Source organism: Ceratotherium simum, chromosome 30 (genome assembly GCF_057802395.1).
Source record: "Ceratotherium simum simum isolate JZ-2026a chromosome 30, ASM5780239v1, whole genome shotgun sequence".
Classification (NCBI taxonomy): domain Eukaryota; kingdom Metazoa; phylum Chordata; class Mammalia; order Perissodactyla; family Rhinocerotidae; genus Ceratotherium; species Ceratotherium simum.
Genome location: NC_141929.1, coordinates 6,695,363 through 6,715,192, shown reverse-complemented (window position 1 = coordinate 6,715,192; position 19,830 = coordinate 6,695,363). Strand labels below are relative to the sequence as shown.

The window sequence follows — 19,830 nt, the reverse complement described above, 5'->3', positions numbered from 1 at the left end:
CACTGGAAGCCTCCTAAGCCATCACTTACATAAGGTCACCTATCCAAGAACAGGAGACGTAGCTGACCTACGTAATACCTAGACTCAAGCACAGGGAAAGAGGCAAAATGAAGAGGCAAAAGAATATATTCCAAGTAAGGGAACAGGACAAAACCCCAGAAAAGGAACTAAGTGAAACAGAAATGAGCAACCTACCAGACAGAGAGTTCAAACTAAGAGTGTTAAGGATGCTCACTGATCTGGGGAGAAGAATAGATGGACTCAGTGAGAATGTCAACAAAGAAACGGAAGATATAAAAAAGAACCAATCAGAAATGAAGAATACAATACTGGAAATGAAAAATTCATTAGAGGGACTCAAAAGCAGAGTAGAGGATACAGAAGAACGGATCTGTGAGCTGGACGAAAGACTAGAAGAAATTACCCGAGGTGAACAGGTAAAAGAGAAAAGAATTAAAAAGACTGAGGACAATCTAAGAGACCTCTGGGACAACATCAAGCGCACTAACATCCGTGTTATAGGTGTCCCGGAAGGAGAAGAGCGAGACAAAGGGGCAGAGAATCTATTTCAAGAAATAATAGATGAAAACTTCCCTAACCTAAGGAAGGAAACAGACATCCAGGTACAGGAAGCACAGAGGGCCCAAAACAAGATAAACCCAAAGAGGCCCACACCAAGACACATCATAATCAAAATGTCCAGAATTAAAGATAAAGAGAGAATCCTAAAAGCCGCAAGAGAATGTCAAGTTACGTACAAAGGAAACCCCATAAGGCTATCAGCTGACTTCTCTGCAGAAACCTTACAGGCTAGAAGAGAATGGCACGATATATTTAAAGTGCTAAAAGGAAAAAACTTACAGCCAAGAATACTCTACCCAGCAAGGTTATCATTCAAAATGGAAGGAGAGATCAAAATTTTCCCAGATAAGCAAAAATTAAAGGAGTTTGTCACCAAGAAACCAGTGCTACAAGAAATGTTAAAGGGACTGATTTAAGGGGAAATGAAAAGACCACAAATAGCAAAAATTATCTATTTCCATGATTAGAACGTAATGGATACAAATGCACAACAAAGAGGTTAGATATGATATCAAAAACATGAGGGAGGAGGGGAGTTAAAGAGTACAGCTTTCAGACAGAGGTCAAACTAAAGTGACCATCAATTCTGTATAGAAGAAGAAAGGAACAGAGAAGGACTACTAAAACAATGAGAAAAAAAAAAGTTAAAAAATGGCAGAAAGTACATACTTATCAATAGCTACTTTAAACGTCAATGGACTAAATGCTCCAATTAAAAGGCATAGGGTGGCTGACTGGATAAAAAAACAAGACCCATATATATGCTGCATACAAGAGACACACTTCAGACCTAAAGACACTCACAAACTGAAAGTGAAGGGATGGAAAAAGATACTCCACGCAAATGGCAATGAAAAGAAAGCTGGGGTAGCAGTACTCATATCAGACAAAATAGACTTTAAAACAAAAACTGTAAAAAGAGACAAAGAAGGGCATTACATAATGATCAAGGGAACAATCCAACAAGAGGATATAACACTTGTAAATATCTACGCACCCAATGTAGGTGCACCTAAATATATAAAGCAATTATTAACAGACATAAAAACAGAAATAGACAGTAACACAATAATAGTAGGGGACTTTAACACTCCACTTGCACCAACGGATAGATCATCCAAACAGAAGATCAATAAGGAAACATTGGCCTTAAACGACACACTACAACAGATGGACCTAGTAGATATATACAGAGCATTCCATCCAAAAACCGAAGAATACACGTTCTTTTCAAAGGCACATGGAACATTCTCCAGGATTGATCACATATTAGGCCACAAAACAAGTCTCCATAAATTTAAGAAGATTGAAATAATACCAAGCATCTTTTCTGACCACAACGGTATGAAACTAGAAATCAACTATAGGAAGAAAATCAGAAAAGCCACAAATACGTGGAGATTAAACAAAATGCTACTGAACAACGACTGGGTTAACGAAGAAATCAAAGAAGAAATCAAAAAATACCTGGAGACAAATGAAAATGAAAATACGACATGCCAGAATTTATGGGATACAGCAAAAGCAGATCTAAGAGGGAAGTTTATAGCGATACAGGCCTATCTCAACAAACAAGAAAAATCTCAAATAAACAATCTAACAATGCACCTGAAGGAACTGGAAAAAGAAGAACAAACAAAGCCCAAAATCAGTAGAAGAAGGGAAATAATAAAAATCAGAGCAGAAATAAATGAAATAGAGACCAAAAAAACAATAGAAAAAATTAATAAAACCGAGAGCTGGTTCTTTGAAAAGATCAACAAAATTGACAAACCTTTAGCTAGACTCACCAAGAACAAAAGAGAGAAGGCACAAATAAGTAAAATCAGAAATGAAAGAGGAGAGGTTACAACAGACACCTCAGAAATACAAAAGATTATAAGAGAATACTATGAAAAGCTATATGCCAACCAATTGGACAATCTGGAAGAAATGGATAAATTCTTAGAATCATACAACCTTCCAAAACTGGATCAAGAAGAAGTAGAGAATTTGAATAGACCAATCACCAGTAAGGAGATCGAAACAGTAATCAAAAACCTCCCCAAAAATAAAAGTCCAGGACCAGACGGCTTCCCTGGTGAATTCTACCAAACATTCAAAGAAGACTTAATACCTATCCTTCTCAAACTCTTCCAAAAAATTGAGGAGGGGGGGAAGCTCCCTAACTCATTCTATGAAGCTGACATTACCCTGATACCAAAACCAGACAAGGACAACACAAAAAAAAGAAAATTACAGGCCAATATCACTGATGAACATCGATGCAAAAATCCTCAATAAAATACTAGCAAATCGCATACAACAATACGTTAAAAAGATTATACACCATGATCAAGTGGGATTTATTCCAGGGATGCAGGGATGGTTTAACATTCGCAAATCAATCAACGTAATACACCACATTAATAAAATGAAGAATAAAAATCACATGATCATCTCAATAGATGCAGAGAAAGCATTTGACAAGATACAGCATCCATTTATGATAAAAACTCTGAATAAAATGGGTATAGAAGGAAAGTACCTCAACATAATAAAGACCATATATGAGAAACCCACAGCTAATATCCTCAATGGTGAAAAACTGAAAGCCATCCCTCTAAGAACAGGAACCAGACAAGGATGCCCACTGTCACCACTCCTATTTAACATAGTACTGGAAGTCCTAGCCAGAGCAATCAGGCAAGAGAAAGAAATAAAAGGGATCCAAATTGGAAAGGAAGACGTGAAACTGTCACTATTTGCAGATGACATGATTTTATATATAGAAAACCCCAAAGAATCCACCAGAAAACTTTTAGAAGTAATAAACGTATATGGTAAAGTTGCAGGATACAAAATCAACATACAAAAATCAGTTGCATTTCTGTACACTAACAACGAAGTAGCAGAAAGAGAAATTAAGAATACCATCCCATTTACAATTGCAACAAAAAGAATAAAATACCTAGGAATAAACTTAACCAAAGAGGTGAAAGATCTGTACACCGAAAACTATAAAACATTTCTGAAAGAAATTGAAGAAGACACAAAGAAATGGAAAGATATTCCGTGCTCTTGGATTGGAAGAATTAACATAGTTAAGATGTCCATACCTCCTAAAGCCATCTCTAGATTCAATGCAATCCCTATCAAAGTTCCAACAACATTTTTTGCAGAAATAGAACAAAGAATCCTAAAATTTATATGGAACAACAAAAGACCTCGAATAGCTAAAGGAATCCTGAGAAAAAAGAACAAAGCTGGAGGTATCACACTCCCTGATTTCAAAATATACTACAAAGCTGTAGTAACCAAAACAGCATGGTACTGGCACAAAAACAGACACACAGATCAATGGAATAGAATCGAAAGCCCAGAAATAAACCCACACATCTATGGACAGTTAATCTTTGACAAAGGAGCCAAGAACATACAATGGGGAAAAGAAAGTCTCTTCAACAAATGGTGTTGGGAAAACTGGATAGCCATATGCAAAAAAATGAAAGCAGACCCTTACCTTACACCATACACAAAAATTAACTCCAAATGGATTAAAGACTTGAATGTAAGACCTGAAACTGTGAAACTTCTAGAAGAAAACATAGGCAGTATGCTCTTCGACATCAGTCTTAGCAACATCTTCTCAAACACCACGTCTGACCGGGCAAGAGAAACAATAGAAAAAATAAACAAATGGGACTACATCAAACTAAAAAGCTTCTGCACAGCAAAGGAAACCATCAACAAAACGAAAAGACAACCTAACAATTGGGAGCAGATATTTGCAAACCATACTTCTGATAAGGGCTTAATCTCCAAAATATATAAAGAACTCATGCATCTTATCAACAAAAAAACTACCAACCCAATTAAAAAATGGGCAAAGGACCTGAACAGACATTTCTCCAAAGAAGATATACAGATGGCCAACAGACACATGAAAAGATGTTCAACATCATTAACTATCAGGGAAATGCAAATCAAAACTACAATGAGATATCACCTGACGCCCGTCAGAATGGCTATAATTAATAAGACAGGAAACAACATGTGTTGGAGAGGATGTGGAGAGAAGGGAACTCTCATACACTGCTGGTGGGAGTGCAAACTGGTGCAGCCACTATGGAAAACAGTATGGAGATTCCTCAAAAAATCAAGGATAGAACTACCATATGATCCAGCCATCCCACTGCTGGGTATTTATCCAAAGAACATGAAAACACCAATTTGTACAGGTACATGCACCCATGTGTTCATTGCAGCATTATTCACAATAGCCAAGACTTGGAAGCAACCTAAGTGCCCATCAAGGGACGAATGGATAAAGAAGCTGTGGTATATATACACAATGGAATACTACTCAGCCATAAGAAACGATGAAATCCAGCCATTTGTGACAACATGGACGGACATTGAGGGTATAATGCAAAGTGAAATAAGTCAGAGGGAGAAGGTCAAATACTGTATGATTTCCTTCATTAAGTAGTAGATAATAACAACAATAAACAAACACATAGGGACAGAGATTGGATTGGTGGTTACCAGAGGGGAAGGGGGGAGGGAGGAGGGTGAAAGGGATAATTCAGTACATGTGTGTGGTGATGGGTTGTAATTAGTATTTTGGTGGTGAACATGATGTAATCTATGCAGAAATAGAAGTACAATGATGTACACCTGAAATTTTTACAATGTTATAAACCAATGTTACTGCAATAAACAAAAAATTAAAAAAAAAAAAAAGTTAGAATCTAGATGTCAGGTATACTCGATTGCTGTAAATTTCTTTCAATTTTACTAGGTGTTTGAAAATTTTGTAATACAATGTTAGAAAAAAATTAAGTTTAACTCAATATAAAATTATTATAAAAGGCACAAGAGGGGCTGGCCCAGTGGCGCAAGGGGTTAAGTGCGTGCGCTCCACTGCGGCGGCCCGGGGTTCGCTGGTTTGGATCCAGGGCGCGCACCGATGCACTGCTTGTCAAGCCATGCTGTGGAGATGTCCCATATGAAGTGGAGGATGATGGGCGTGGATGTTAGCCCAGGGCCAGTCTTCCTCAGCAAAAATAGGAGGATTGGCAGATGTTAGCTCAGGGCTGATCTTCCTCACCAAAAAAAAAAAAAAAAAAAGGCACAAGAATTGGCATGCTGGCACAAAAGTACTTTTTGTGTTTGTCTTGTGCTTCAAGAGAGTGAATGGAGACTAAGTACCTGTTTCTTTATTTTCCTTTTTTGTCATATTTTATCACAATCTGAATTCCTTTAAAGAAAGGAGATCTGTATACTAAAGGGTAAAGTTATCAAAAGCAAGGTGCTGCAGCAAATTCACCCTCTGTCGGGGATTTTTCTCGGTTGAGGGTCATGCCATGTAGAACTGTATATTTACAAAGAGGCTATGCAGGCAGCTCTAAGGATTAGACAAAGTTTTGACTGGTGCATAATTTATCTATCTGCCAAATAAACAATTACTTGATGAAGTAGGCAAATTACTAGAATTGGGGAGCTGCTTTTCTGTCATATCTCTCAATGTTTCTGAAAAAAAGGTAAAACACCAAGTCTTGAGCACACTTCCTCAAACCTGAGATTTCCTTCCTGGTTTTGAATTCTAGACAGCGGGGAGCATAAGGAAGTGCATGCCCTGGAGAAAAATGTGTAGTTCCCAACATGTGCTTTTTTTTTTCCTCCCCCTTCAAAGTGTGACTATTTCAAAATTTGGGCCATAAATAATTTCGCAGTTTTACCAACTTTCACTGATAAATATTTGATGGCATCTTTAGAGATTTTTGAGTTCTTGGCCCAATTGATCGAGAACAGGGGACTTTAAATCTGTGAGGCAGCAAGGAAGTCTTTGGAAGACGTATTTTATTCTGTTTTATATTAAGTTTGAAAGACAAGTCATTTATGAAATGCTTATTAGAGATTCTACTTTCATCACAAATCCTTTTCATCAAAACCAATGCAAGTACATTTTACTGAAAATCCTTTTTTTATATCCCTATAAATTGGTAGAATGGGCCTTTAGAAGGACATCTTTAACCCAGAATGGAAGAAATATGTCATTGGACCATGTGCTCTCATAAAGGGAATCAACATAGATCATTAGACCAAATCATGAAAACCACTCAACCAGGACTCTGCTTTGATTGTGTCATGAATGTAAGTCATACATGAGGATAATTTATGGCGCTTCCTATATATTCCTCAGGATTCTGGATATATGATTTATTAGATTTATCTCCCCACATTCAAGCACTCTGCACCTCCCATTTATGCCCTCCTATGCAAATAGGTGCTAAGGAGTCTGATGGTCTTGGAATTGAATTTGTTTTACTCCATTTAGTTATTTGCATCACTTTGAGAACCCATGGGTGCCAACCTGCATCCCCAGAAGCTGGACCAGAAACCTGATCCCGGGTCGCCAGCGTTGCTCCATTTCGCCCTCCTACTGATGTGTAGACTTAGCATGCCTTGCTCCGTCTTATCGCCTGATTTGTTTTATGTAATCATCATCAGCCCTCCACCCCTTTTAAAATCCATTGCTTCACACCTTTTATCCAAATCTAACTACATGCCTCTTCTCAGAAATTTACATCTGTTTAATGTCCCCTTTTAAAAGTAGCAGTCTTATTCAATAACTAAAACTTACCATTGACTAATATCTAGAAGAGAAATTTTAATATAGGAGATCTAAGACATCCAGAAGCTCAATACTCAAGAATTCTTGTTGAGATGAACAGCAGAAAATATTTCTGCATTCAGCAACCCCAGTTGTCATACACCTGTCCCGTTTCCATGACCTTGAACTCTTCCCGCTCCCAGAGTCACCCTCTTCATTATCACTTCATAGGGGCTGCTCCATTTACATAAGGCTGCACTGTACAATGGAGCATTTACACCATTACAGAAAGTTCTATGTCTGCACTGTCCAATATTGGAGCCACTAACTTCATGTAGCTATTGAGCACTTGAAATGGGCCTGGGGCAATTGGGGAAATGGATTTTGAAATTTTATTTAATTTTAACTAATTTTAATTTAAACTGAAAAACTACAACTTGATCCAATTATTGGAACACCTTGGCACGTGAATCTATCTTTTCAACTGCAAATTTTAATCTAAATACAGACCAAATATTTTTGCTGAAAATATAATGTCCAACTTGAGATGTAAGTGTAATATACACACAGGATGTAGTACACCCACACAAAAAAGAATGGAAAATATCTTATTAATAAGCCTTATATTGATGTCATGTTGAAACAAAAATATTTTGAATATATTGATATCATTAAAATTAATCTCATGTGTTTTTTTTTTAACCGTTTTTTAATGTGGCTACCAGAAAATTTAAAATTATTTATATGGTTTGCATTGTATTTCTGTTGGACGGTGCTGGGCTAAAGCCTATTTTTGATGTAGTCTCTTCCGAGGAATTTTTGTTTTATTTCTTTTAGACATTGTTGATACCGCTTTGTTGACACTTAACACATTTTGAGTAGCAATATAATTTATTTTGTATTTTTCTTATCTTCCCATTAACTGTAATTCATCAAATGTAGTGATCCAGCACAGTGTCTAACACACAGTAGAGACTCAGATATTCTTTGACTGGAATTCTAGCCAGGTCTATGGCTGGTTGGATAAGGCATTCACTGGTTACTGTTTAATTAAAGTGATCATAGCCTGGTTTGTTGTTAGAATGGAATTAACAGACCATTATATGATCAGTCTGGATATTTCCAGCAAATTTTAATTTTCCACAATGGTAGTGAGGTTAGCAGATAAATTGCTTGGCAGTCAACCATTATGTCAGGTCACATAAGCATCCTTAGCAGATTGTGATGGATTTGATGTTGATGGATTTTGCGCGTGCGTGTGCCCATATGTGTGTGTGTATATGTAGAGAGAAAGGGGGAAGGAGAGAGAAAGAGAAAGAGAGAGAGAGCACCTATATTTTTGGATTTTCTCATACATACAATGATATTTCTTTTTGTGTGTGTATGAGGAAGATTAGCCCTGAGCTAACATCCATGCCAATTCTCCTCTTTTTGCTGAGGAAGACTGGCCCTGGGCTAACATCCGTGCCCATCTTCCTCTACTTTATATGGGATGCCGCCACAACATGGCTTGACAAGCAGTGCATCTGTGCGTGCCCAGGATCTGAACCTGCAAATCCCAGGCAGCCACAGCGGAGCATGCGCACTTAAACGATATTTCAAATCCACTGAAACAAAAAACACTCAGAACTTTTATCTTCATTCACAACTGAAAAAAGTTAATTCTAACTTATTTTGACTAAGTCTAATAAAAGCTCATATTCACTGTGAGCAAGTGTTGCTCTCTTTCCACCAAGTTTAATTAATGATAAAACATAGTTGAGTTGTTTTGGTTCTTTGCCGAATGCATATATATGCAAAAATATCCTCCATGATATACATCTGGAAAGTAAAGGCATCTGAGCCTATGGAGGAGGCCGTATTTTCAGCCCTGAGTTTATCACCCTTTCAGTTCCCAATTTGAAGGGTTCCCAGAGCTTTATTGTTATGTACATTTGGACTCAGACTGAATTTATATTTGATTATTCGTGAACATTAACATTCGTGGCATTTCAGCTTGAGTTAGCACCCTAGAGGTAGGAGTGTTGAGGAATTTTCAAATTCAACTAGAATCTTCCACATCTAATGAGTGTCAAGATCTAAGCCAAACATGGCTCTCCCTGTTGTTCTGTTTAGTTCTTAACAACAACCCTATAAAGTACTACACCCTTTTCTCACATGGGGAAACTGAAATTGAGAGAAATTAAGTAACTTGCCCAAAGTAACTAGTTAAAAGAGGAGCAATGCTGATACTGAAACCTAGGACTCCTCAACGCTAAATCAGTCATCTCTGCACCATTACATGTGAATGTTTAGTTTCTGTGGGTCTTTGCTGTTTGCATAGCTGCTCACATGAATTGTCATTTGACTCACACGCATTCTCTGAAACCAATATTACATCCTCATTGTACCATCGAGGAAACTGACATTAGAGCACCCTGCAGGATAGACTACTTGTAGCACAAATTCAGTTGTTGTCCAAGTTGAGTTCTTTCCGTGTTGCCACCTGCCGTGCACCAGGGTTCCGATGGATTTCAAAACAGCGTATGGCATGGGTTAAGGAATAGGCTTTATCAGAGAAAGAGGATACATACAAGTCAGGGGTCAACCAAAGATGAGAAGCACCGCTCCCCATTTGCCATCATCCTGCAGAGAGGAATGCCAGGGCCTGGGCAGACAGCTGAACACGTTGTATCGATTTGCCAGAAGAGGCTCTCTGCTCTCGTGGTTCTCCCGTCTTAGATGGCCGGCTTACGCACAACCTTGTCAGTGAATGGATCATCAAACTCCTGGGGTGTCTGGCAGCCTGAGTGCAGGTACCCAGATTTATAGCAGTTGTCTGCGATTCCAGATGCTCAAAGTCAGATGCCTTAGGCAGTAGCGTGCTGGTTAACTGGCTCTTGGTGGGTGAGGGGAGCCCTGATTTGTAGTGTTTACCACTTTCTTTTGTGTAAATATTCTCACAGTGGCTAATTTCAAGCTACCAACTTGTAAACTTCTTGAATATTTAAAATTGGCATTCAGGAAGCAGTAGGGGCTGGCTCCAGCATGCCACTGACCTTGGGCCCCAGGGAACGTGATGCTGGATGGGGTCAAGGGATGCACTGGCCCCATGGGGAGGTCTGCTTGAGTGGAGCTCTCCAGCCTAGAGAAGCGGCTTACCCATCCACCCGTTAACCCAGATTTTAGCTAGTTTCTTTTCCAGGGTGAGCATCAGGGGTCATTTTTGGATAACTCTGCTTCTTGCATCACATTGAGTAACTTGTCTAAGGCCACAGAGCCGGTGCAAAGTAGAAGCAGACCATGAACCCTTGCTCTTTCAGCTCTGCCACACCTTTCCTCCTTTGCACAAAAATTCCCTGAGTCGGTGTGCTGAGGCTGACAAATTTGGTGACGATTGTCCCAATTCTATCTGGAAAGTGAGGAAGGGAGAGATAAAATACTCCATGAAGTGAGGAGAAATGAGGTTAACCTCACAAACAGTTATTTGACGTGCATGTCTGAGCACTGACTCAAGGCCGGAGGTCATATCTTAGTTTAACGAATAGACCACGTGTTGACAAGCAGAAAATGGCTTTCTTCACTGGGCGAGGAAAGCCACTATCTGGCTTCAGACAACACATTTTTTGTTGGTATCTCTGCTGACAACCTTGTTTAAACGGAGCCACAAGGAACAAAAGTGAAAGCAGAAACGGCCAACTCTGGGTAATTAAGAGATATCACTGCTCGTTTTTCTCGGTGAAGAGGCCACAGCTGACTCGGTCGATAAGGGCCATGAAGGAGCAGGTCCCAGGGCACGTGGGGCATGGATTGGCCCTTTGGTGGGCAGATTTCCAGTCCCAGCTTTAAAGAGGATTGAGGCAGAAACTGGATGGTGACAGAAATAGGCCGCTAAAGGATTTTCTGAAGAGGGGAAGTGGTGAATGAAGAACTCACCCTTATTCCCTTTTCTAGCTTGAAACTAGCCCTGGCTTCCAAATGGGGCCATAAGGGAGAGACTTTGATGTGGGGTGGGGTCACCAGGAATAATGCCTCCCAGGCATCTGGGCTTGGCCTGCCTCTATGAGCAACAATAGGGAGACTGTGGGCACAAAGACCCTCTGTTATGGGTTTAAATGGCCCCTTCTGTGGGTGTTCCATTGGAGATGCTGGTGTTTCCTGCTGCATTGGGTGGGGTTTGGATCAGAAGAAGAAGAAAGAGCCTCAGCTTAGGCCTCTTGGGCAGGCAAACAGTCTTTCCAGGCTGGAAAATTGGGTCTCATTTATTTATTCATTCAGGAATATTTATCAAGCAACTACCACGTGCCAGGACACCCATTCTAGGGGAGGCACAGACCTGTACACGGGCAGGTAAGCACTATGGCAGGGAGCTGTGGGAGCGTGGAGACGTTGAGCAGCTGCATCAGCAGCAGCCTTGTTGGGACACCAGTGTTTCAGATGTCCCTTCCCCAAGTCTTCTCAGGTTTGAACACAAACCTGCCTGATCGATGCCTAGGGATTTTAGTTTAGTGCTTCGTTGCTGTGGATTTGAAATCTTGTTTTTTTTTTCCCCCGCTAGCTCAGAAATGCATAACAGCTGCGTTCACTGTTGACCGTCTAGCCTCAAATTCACTCTAAATACATTTCTTCTAGTAATTTCTTCTTTGAATGCTGATATTTGGCTATGCATAAGTATACACAATTCACAGGCTCTGTGTTGCTCAATTTTTAGTTCATTTATTTGACAACTTGAAATTCCTCACAAGTGGTGCTTTTATTTTGCTATTTGCATTTGGAAATAATTCCTCACATGCCATGGAATAAATCTGTCTTTTCTTTTTTTAATAACTTTTTTCCATATTATAAGTATAATAGATGTTCATTGTAAAAACTTTAAAGCAAAATATATATTTAACAATAACAATATAAAAATCTCCCCAAGTCCCCCCGCTTGAGATAACCACTGTTGAAGTCCCAGGGCAGTGCTTCTCAACCTTTCAAGTACATCAAATCCGTGAAAACACAAATTCCCGGGCCTCAACGCCAGCAATTTGGATTCCGTAGGTCTGAAGTGGGGCCTGAGAGTTAACATTCTAACAACCCCCCTGGAGCTGCTGACACTCCCAGCTCTGTGGCCCACACTTTGAGAAGCTCTATCCTAAACATACAATACCCACACATGACCATCTGGTACTCTTTGATTTTTCACTCACCGGTATCTCAGAAATGTCTTTCATGTCCTCAAATGTCTTTCTTCGACATCATTTTGAAAGGTTGCATGGTATGGCATGCCTTTGAGATGGCCATCGTTGAGTTCCATGGGTTCCTAATGTGGGGTCTATAGACCCTGAAGGGGCCATGGATAGATGGGTTCCCTTTGTAATCCGATGTTACTTTGTTTTTGCACTTAAAATATTATTCTGAGAAGGATGCCACATGATTTACCAACTGCCAAAGGAGTTTAGACATAAAAATTATTAAAAACTTCTCATACTATCCCCAGTGACAGGCATTTAGTTGTTTTTCTCTAACATCTCTCAGTTGTAAATCATATTGCTATGACCATGACCATTTATAAATCTTTGCATAGTTATGTATGTACATAGGTATATGTACATACGATATCAATCATTACCTTTTATGAAACTTCAAACCACACACAAGCAGTGAAGAGCTGGTTTAACAGCACATCTCAGGAAAACAGCAAGCTGACTCACTCCTACCTGGGAGAAGCTTAAGTCCATTGTGTCTCTGCTCATTTCCACTTCAGCTGTTTCCCTCTGGCACCACCAGTTTACCCTCTCCACCCATCCCGATGCCCCCTAGGTCTAGAAAATCTTTGTTCTTATCATGCTGTGCAGCTGTTATCTGGGGCAATATATCCTGAGCCCTGTTGAGGATTAAAAAAATACAGCTAATTGGATATATACATTCCATACATTTTGGGGAATGTAAAGGAATAAATATGAAACCTTCTAGCTCCATCTATGGTTCCTCCATCATTCTCACTCACATTCTCCTTTTTATTATTAAAAACAGCTTCATTTGTGTTGTCTCCTCTCCACCACTAAGAATTGCCCTCTATGAGAAGGGCACTGTGCTCGGTGCTATGTGAATTGTCACCGATTCTCCCAACAGCCAGGCAAAAGTGTTTTCATGGCCTGTACAGAGGAGGAAACTGAGAAGGTGGACTTCTCTGATGCCTAAGAGTGGAGAAGCTGGGATTTTAAAAACTCTTTATCGAAGTATACTATATAGACACAAAAGCGCAAAATCGTAAGTACACAGCACAATGATTTCTTTAGAAACAGAATACACCCATGAAGTCAGCGCTCAGATCACAAGCTGGAACATGACCAGCCCCGGAGCCCCCTCCATGTCATCTTCCAGGCACTGACTCCACATCCCCCAAGTATAACCAACCCTGACCTCTAGCACCATGAGTTATTTTCACCATTTTGTACATCATATAAATGGAATCATACAACACGTATTTTGTGTTTGGCTTTTAAAATTTTTTGCTCAGCATTACATTGGAGAGATCCACGTATATTGTTAGGCACATTTGTAGAGCCACAAATGTACAGCATTCCATTTTGTGACTATAACACACTCTATCCTTTCTACTACTGAGGGGAGTTTGGGTCACTTCCAAGTTTTGGCCATTACAAATAGTACTGCAATAACACTCCTGCACATGCCTTTGAGTGAACACATGTGCACATATCTGTTGGAAATATACCTAACTATGGAATTATTGGGTCAATTTTAGTAGATTCTGCCAAACAGTTGCCAAAGTGGGTTGTGTAGAAGCTGAAATTTAAATCCATTTTTCTGACTCTACAATGAATTTGTGAGAGTGGGTGGCATATTTATTTATTTTTTTCTAAAGAAAAATATATCTAGTTTCTTTCCTACTCAGAAGCAATGGCTGTCAATATCAGCCAGGGTAGGGGCCTGTTCTGTGTCACGTTAGAACCTGCTGCCTTCACTGTCAAGAGCTGGAGGAGGTCATTGGTCCCCACCTGTGTTGGTCCTCATGATATTGGTTCATGTCCAGGCTTCTGGGGTCCATGCGAAGGAAGCAGGCTCTACTAGAGCTTCCTCCCTGCCACCCCCAAGATCCTGAGAATGAGGAAATCTTTAAGTCAGTTTTACGAGAATTCTTGATCAAAGTTGAGGAGACTTCCTTGTTCTCAATAGGCTTTTACTTAATCTAATAGGTTATTTTATGAGCCAAAAAATGAAAAGTTTAAGACCCCGAGGAACAGACATCAAGTCAAAGGATTTTCTAACGAAGTCTCTTTTTTTCTTTGCTAACAAGATGTCATTAAGAAATATCAGATGTTAGCCACACTGGTTTCTTAACTCTCTCCTGGGGTGAATTGCTTCACATATCTCAGCTGCCCTTCCTTAGGTGGGACTAGCAATAATAATAATAATAATAATAATAATAATAATAATAATAACAGATTAATCTACGGTCAAGCTCCATGGATGCAACTTGATTACTACTTTTTTGTACTAAAGTTTTCCACCTCTTCCTGATGATTGACAATAGTAGCATCCAATCACAACCTTTCCTTTTCTCCTGATGATTGACAATGGTGGCCTCCAATTACAACCTTCTCTTCTCAACTGGGACACTGAAAGCCAACCTTCTTCTGTTGTCTCTTAGAAATATTACTAAGTAGCCAAAAATTCTTAAGACATAGAATATGATTAAAAAAAGACTAAAGAATACCTCATGATTTTTGTTTCTTCCCTTGTTTCTTCTTCCTGGGAATGAAATGACCTGAGGCTTATGGTACCAAGGACTCCTAGCAACACATTTTTCCCTGATAAAGGAAGATTTGCTACGTAGTAAATGACCAAGAGTCCTGCCCTGCTGAGGTACAGTTGTAGAGCAGACAATTCATACATCCATCCTCATTTGACATTTCTGATGGACCACTGAATGTCTGAAGTGTCCCCTAGTCCCCTCCCTAAGTCAGGGGAATTCACCTTGAAGCTCTTGCTGTTCTTAGATTGTGTTTTTATCTATCAACATTTCAATCTTCTCTCTCCCTCAATTCAGAGATCATAGAATATCAAAACTGCAAGGAAGCCTGGAGATGGCCCGGTCCAAACACCTCACTTTATAAATAAGATGGAAAATGATTTATCCAGGGTCAAAAGATAGGAAAAGTCCTCATCTCCTGCCCCTCGTTCTAGTGTCCTTTTGCCTGTGCCTGGTCTTTTGAGCCTTCATTGTCCTGAGAATGGCTGCCCCCAGCCTGGGGACTTCCCAGCTCTTTAGGAGGCTCAGCACAAACTCACCATGACTGATGTCGGAGGTTCACAGTCTCTAGGATCATGCTTAAGACTGATCTTGCCCCTTATCTTTTCATTGCTCTTGGCAGCATTCTTAGAGGCTGGTCCAACTTTAAGAGCTCAGCTGATGGCCTCACGTGCCCTCCCAGGGTCGGAGCACATACACGACCAACCCAGCCTTTGAACGGGAAAGAGCTGGCTGAAGAACCCCAGGAAGCGGGACATCAGTGAAGTGTCCCACCTGTGTGAGCCCCTGTTGTGTTTGAGGAGAGCAACTTACATAACCCAAACAGGCTCACCTGGAGAGCATAATTCTGCATCGGGTGTTGCCGAGGTTGTTCCCGTTTTATACTCGGCATCTAGCGTATGTCTGCTGCAGACTAGGCTCTCAATAAATATTTGTTGAATGAATGAATGGTCCAAAAAAGTCAGCTCCAGTGGTCTCCCCACAATGGGTTAACAGTAAAGGACACACCTTTACCTCTGCCTACAGGTACTTATATATTCTTTTATATGCAGAATAAGTGCTATTAAATTTGGGATTAATAAAAATAATTTTTCCTTTATTATATCAGTTACTGCTAAATGGGTAAAATGGTGAATTTCGTAGAAGAAAGGAGATATTTGGGGAAAGTTTCAGAAATTTAAATGTAATAATGGAGTATGTATTTATCCACGTATTATACAATTCATACTATGTAACATGTTGTGTAAAGTACATTTTGTGTTAAGGGGTGACACATCCTGTAGTTAGTTTTGTGAAGATCATGGTTCCTTGTAGGTAAATATTATAGGTAACTGAAGCAAAAACGTTTTGAAAAAGTGAACCACAAGAATGCCAATATCTTTGTAAAGTCTCGTAGTAGTTCCCTGCCTTAAAGTAAACTGAAGTTCACATACCCATTTACTACTGGAAAGGTGGCATTTATTGTCATGAGCATCCAAATGAACTGTGTTAAACCCTCTGAAATGGAGGAGTGTGGAGGGATCATATGCTCCCTACGTTAAGTGGCTTCATTCTGCTACGTATTTTTGTGTGTGCTTTTCATACTTTCCTCATCTGCTTCTCTATTTCCAAACTCTCTCAGCTGCCACTCTTCCTTGCTGTCCCTCTGCCTGCTTCTAATAAGATTAACTAGTCATTGGAATTGGCTGCTTTGAAGTCGCTGTGGGCTGGGAAATTAGTATCCATGCATGTCCGAATCCCGTGGTCTAGACTCAGAAAAATGGGATGAGACAGACTTGTATTGGGGTTCTGTTCTGCTGGTGACCAGCTGTTTGACCCTTAGGCAGGTCACTTAAATCATCTGAGTTCTGTTTTTTCTTATACGAGGCAAAGCTAATAACACCTACCGTCCTCATTTGGAGAAGGATAAAATGAAATCACCTCAGTGATCATGCTGGGTACATAGCAAGTGCCTGGTCAGTGTGCCCTCCTTTTTTTCTCTCCTTTCCTGGCCAAAATCAACCTACAAAGATGTTAAGTAGTTGTGAAGATTTCTCCCATGAGGAAGTGACATAGACTTGTACTTATTTAAGTGTTAAAGGCATCTTTTGTTTCTGCAGTTGACACCCTTTCAAAGGGTCAAAGTTACCACGTAAGTGAACATAATCTAATCAATATGCTACTGTACTTATAAAGGATGCCAGCTTGATTTAACATTGCCCAGGCAGAATGTGAAAAAAAAAATGGCATAGTGGTTGAGTTTGGCACACTCTGCTTTGTTGGCCTGGGTTTGCAGGTTTGGATCCTGAGCGTGGACCTACACCACTTGTCAGCCATGCTGTGGCGATGACCCATATACAAAGTGGAGAAAGATTGGCACAGACGTTAGCTCAGGCTAATCTTCCTCAAGCAAAAAAAAAAAAAAAGTTTAAAGCAGTAATCTAGTCTACCCATCTGCCATTTTCCATGTTCTACTTGAGGAGATGGGAACACATGATCAGCAATCAATTCAGATGTAAGCACTGTGAGATCTATTCTGTTCACAACTGTACATTTAGGGCCCAGAACATCATAAATGCATCATAATTTCTGTGTGTGTGTGTGTGTGTGAGGAAGGTTGTCTCTGAGCTAACATCCACTGCCAATCCTCTTTTTGCCGAGGAAGATTAGCTCTGAGCTAACATCTGTGCCCATCTCCCTCTATTTTGTATGTGGGATGCCGCCACAGCATGGCCTGATAAGCTGTGCATATGTCCGCACCCAGGATCCAAACCTGCCATCCCTGGGCCTCAGGGGCAGAATGCGTGAACTTAACCACTACGCCACCTTGCCGGCCCCCCACCATAATTTTTTTGACTGAATAAATATGTTTCTCACAGATATTGTATTGTTGATAGTGTGCCCATGTCCTGTCAAAGGAAAAAATAATGGCAAAAAGAGAGGCACTCAGACCAGCTATTTGTCTATTTTTTTCCTGCCCAAGGCTAAATTTCCCTGAAAAATTACATAAGATTTCAGCTGTCAGAATAAGTTCATTATCTGGGGTAGGGATTCTGGCTTCTGTGAGCAGAAGGCTCTATTCACTCAGGTGTCTGTTTTAAGAACTGCATCCTTTTTTGCAAAATGTTGTTGGAAATGGTGTTCTCTCCTGATTAGCAGGAGCTACAGAGCCTGCTTACCCTATGCTAGCCAGGGTGGGTCAATAGAGACCGAGGAGCCCGCACGCTGCCTGGAGAACAGCGGCAGGAACATGATTTCACTCTGCTGTGGCATCGGAGGGTTTTCAATACAGATGGCCCGGTTGCAAATGGAGGCACTGCGGTTATGTTACTCCTTGCCCTTGCTGATATGAGCACGGGAACATTATATTCAATTTTTGGTCTCCATCCATATGCTGCTTCTCCAATTTATTTGTCCACATGAAGAGAGATGAAGCACAAAGCAGTAGGACATCCAATTCTGCTTTAATTACAGCGATGAGCTGTTTGTCGGGGCGCCACAAGCTGAGTGCTGCTTTGTTCCCTGACAAACTCGGAGCAGGGGTGACACTGACGCCCACGTCGGGGCCAATCACCAGCCTTGGGCAGCGCCAGCATTTGGTTTGATATTCACTGTTTGAAACCCAACAGTTATGACTCCGCCAAGCTTAATGAAAAGGAGAAAATCACTATCTGAGAGGGTACACAATTTTGAAGATCAAAGGCTTTTGAACAAAGTCACGATGCTGGGAGCATTCCTGGCGTGTCACTGGTGATGTTGCCATTATTAGCAGCAACAATGCAGTCATTATTTTTACACTGGTTTAATCCTTCAACCAACACTGAGGGCCATGTCAACACAGTTCAGCAAATGGAAATAAACACACGATCATTCAGGGTCCTGGTTTGCTTTGCTGCTTTGCACTTATTTTATTTATTTTTTTATCTGAAGAAATTACTACACTAGAGGACTTCTGTTTGTTCACCTGGTATCTTCTTCCCACTGGTCTCTGAGGTCACGGAGAGCTAGGACCTTGCCTTGCTCATCTGGGTTCTCGGCACTTGACACACCACCTGCACGCCAACCTAACCCGTAACTATGAATTCAATGGAACTGATGTGAAGATCAGGAGCCAGTAGGCTCTGCTTACTCTCTGAGGTATTATTCTTCCAGGGACCAGAGAGATGATGTCAGGCACAGGGGCTGAGAGAACATGGGCTGCACCACGTGGAGTCAGAGCCCTTTGAGATTGGCTGGCAGGACTAAGAAAGCAGTAGGAGCAGTGGATAAAATCATAGACTGTGGGGTTGGACTGCATGGGTTCAAATCCCACCCCTGCCACTTACCAGCCACATGACTTTGGTCAAGGTATGTAATGTCCCTATGCCTCAGTTTCCACATCTGCTCAATGGAGATGATAACAGTACCTGCCACATAGGATTTTCCTGAAGACTAAATAAGGCAATTCTTGAGAGTATTCTGGCACATGGTAAACTCTCAAACCATATTAATTATTATTGTATAGTGTCACTGTTATTATGAATATCTAACACTTTAATATCTTCATACTTAGGGCTTATAGTGGGCAGGTATGAATGTCACTTGAAGACCCAGAGATGGATTTACCCTTATGCCCCTAATATTTACCCTCAAAGACACTATTTGGCTCATTCAAAAATATTTACTCATTTTTAAAGACCCTTTCCAGCTCCTTTTTATACAAAAAATAGTTTTAATCCTGTTCTAACAATAATGGCCTAAAGAAAATCTTATGACCCTCATCATCTTAAATTAAGGTAATTGAAAACCACTGTTGAAAAGTGGGGCCCAGATGTATCAGAAAATTAATTCAATTCAATTATAAATAACAAGAATCGATTGTACTTGAATGTGCATGAAGTATAGAATAGTAGTTAAACATTTAAGGAATATGTCCTTATCTTGTTACTATGGC

The 19,830-nt window shown here is 40.3% G+C and overlaps 1 protein-coding gene across 1 annotated transcript in view; it reads left to right on the top strand.

The window, feature by feature from the left end:
- Positions 1-19,830, top strand: part of CDH13 (cadherin 13) — a 1,041,327-nt gene that overhangs the window by 455,131 nt on the left and 566,366 nt on the right. The gene's annotated exons all lie outside the window — the stretch shown is intronic.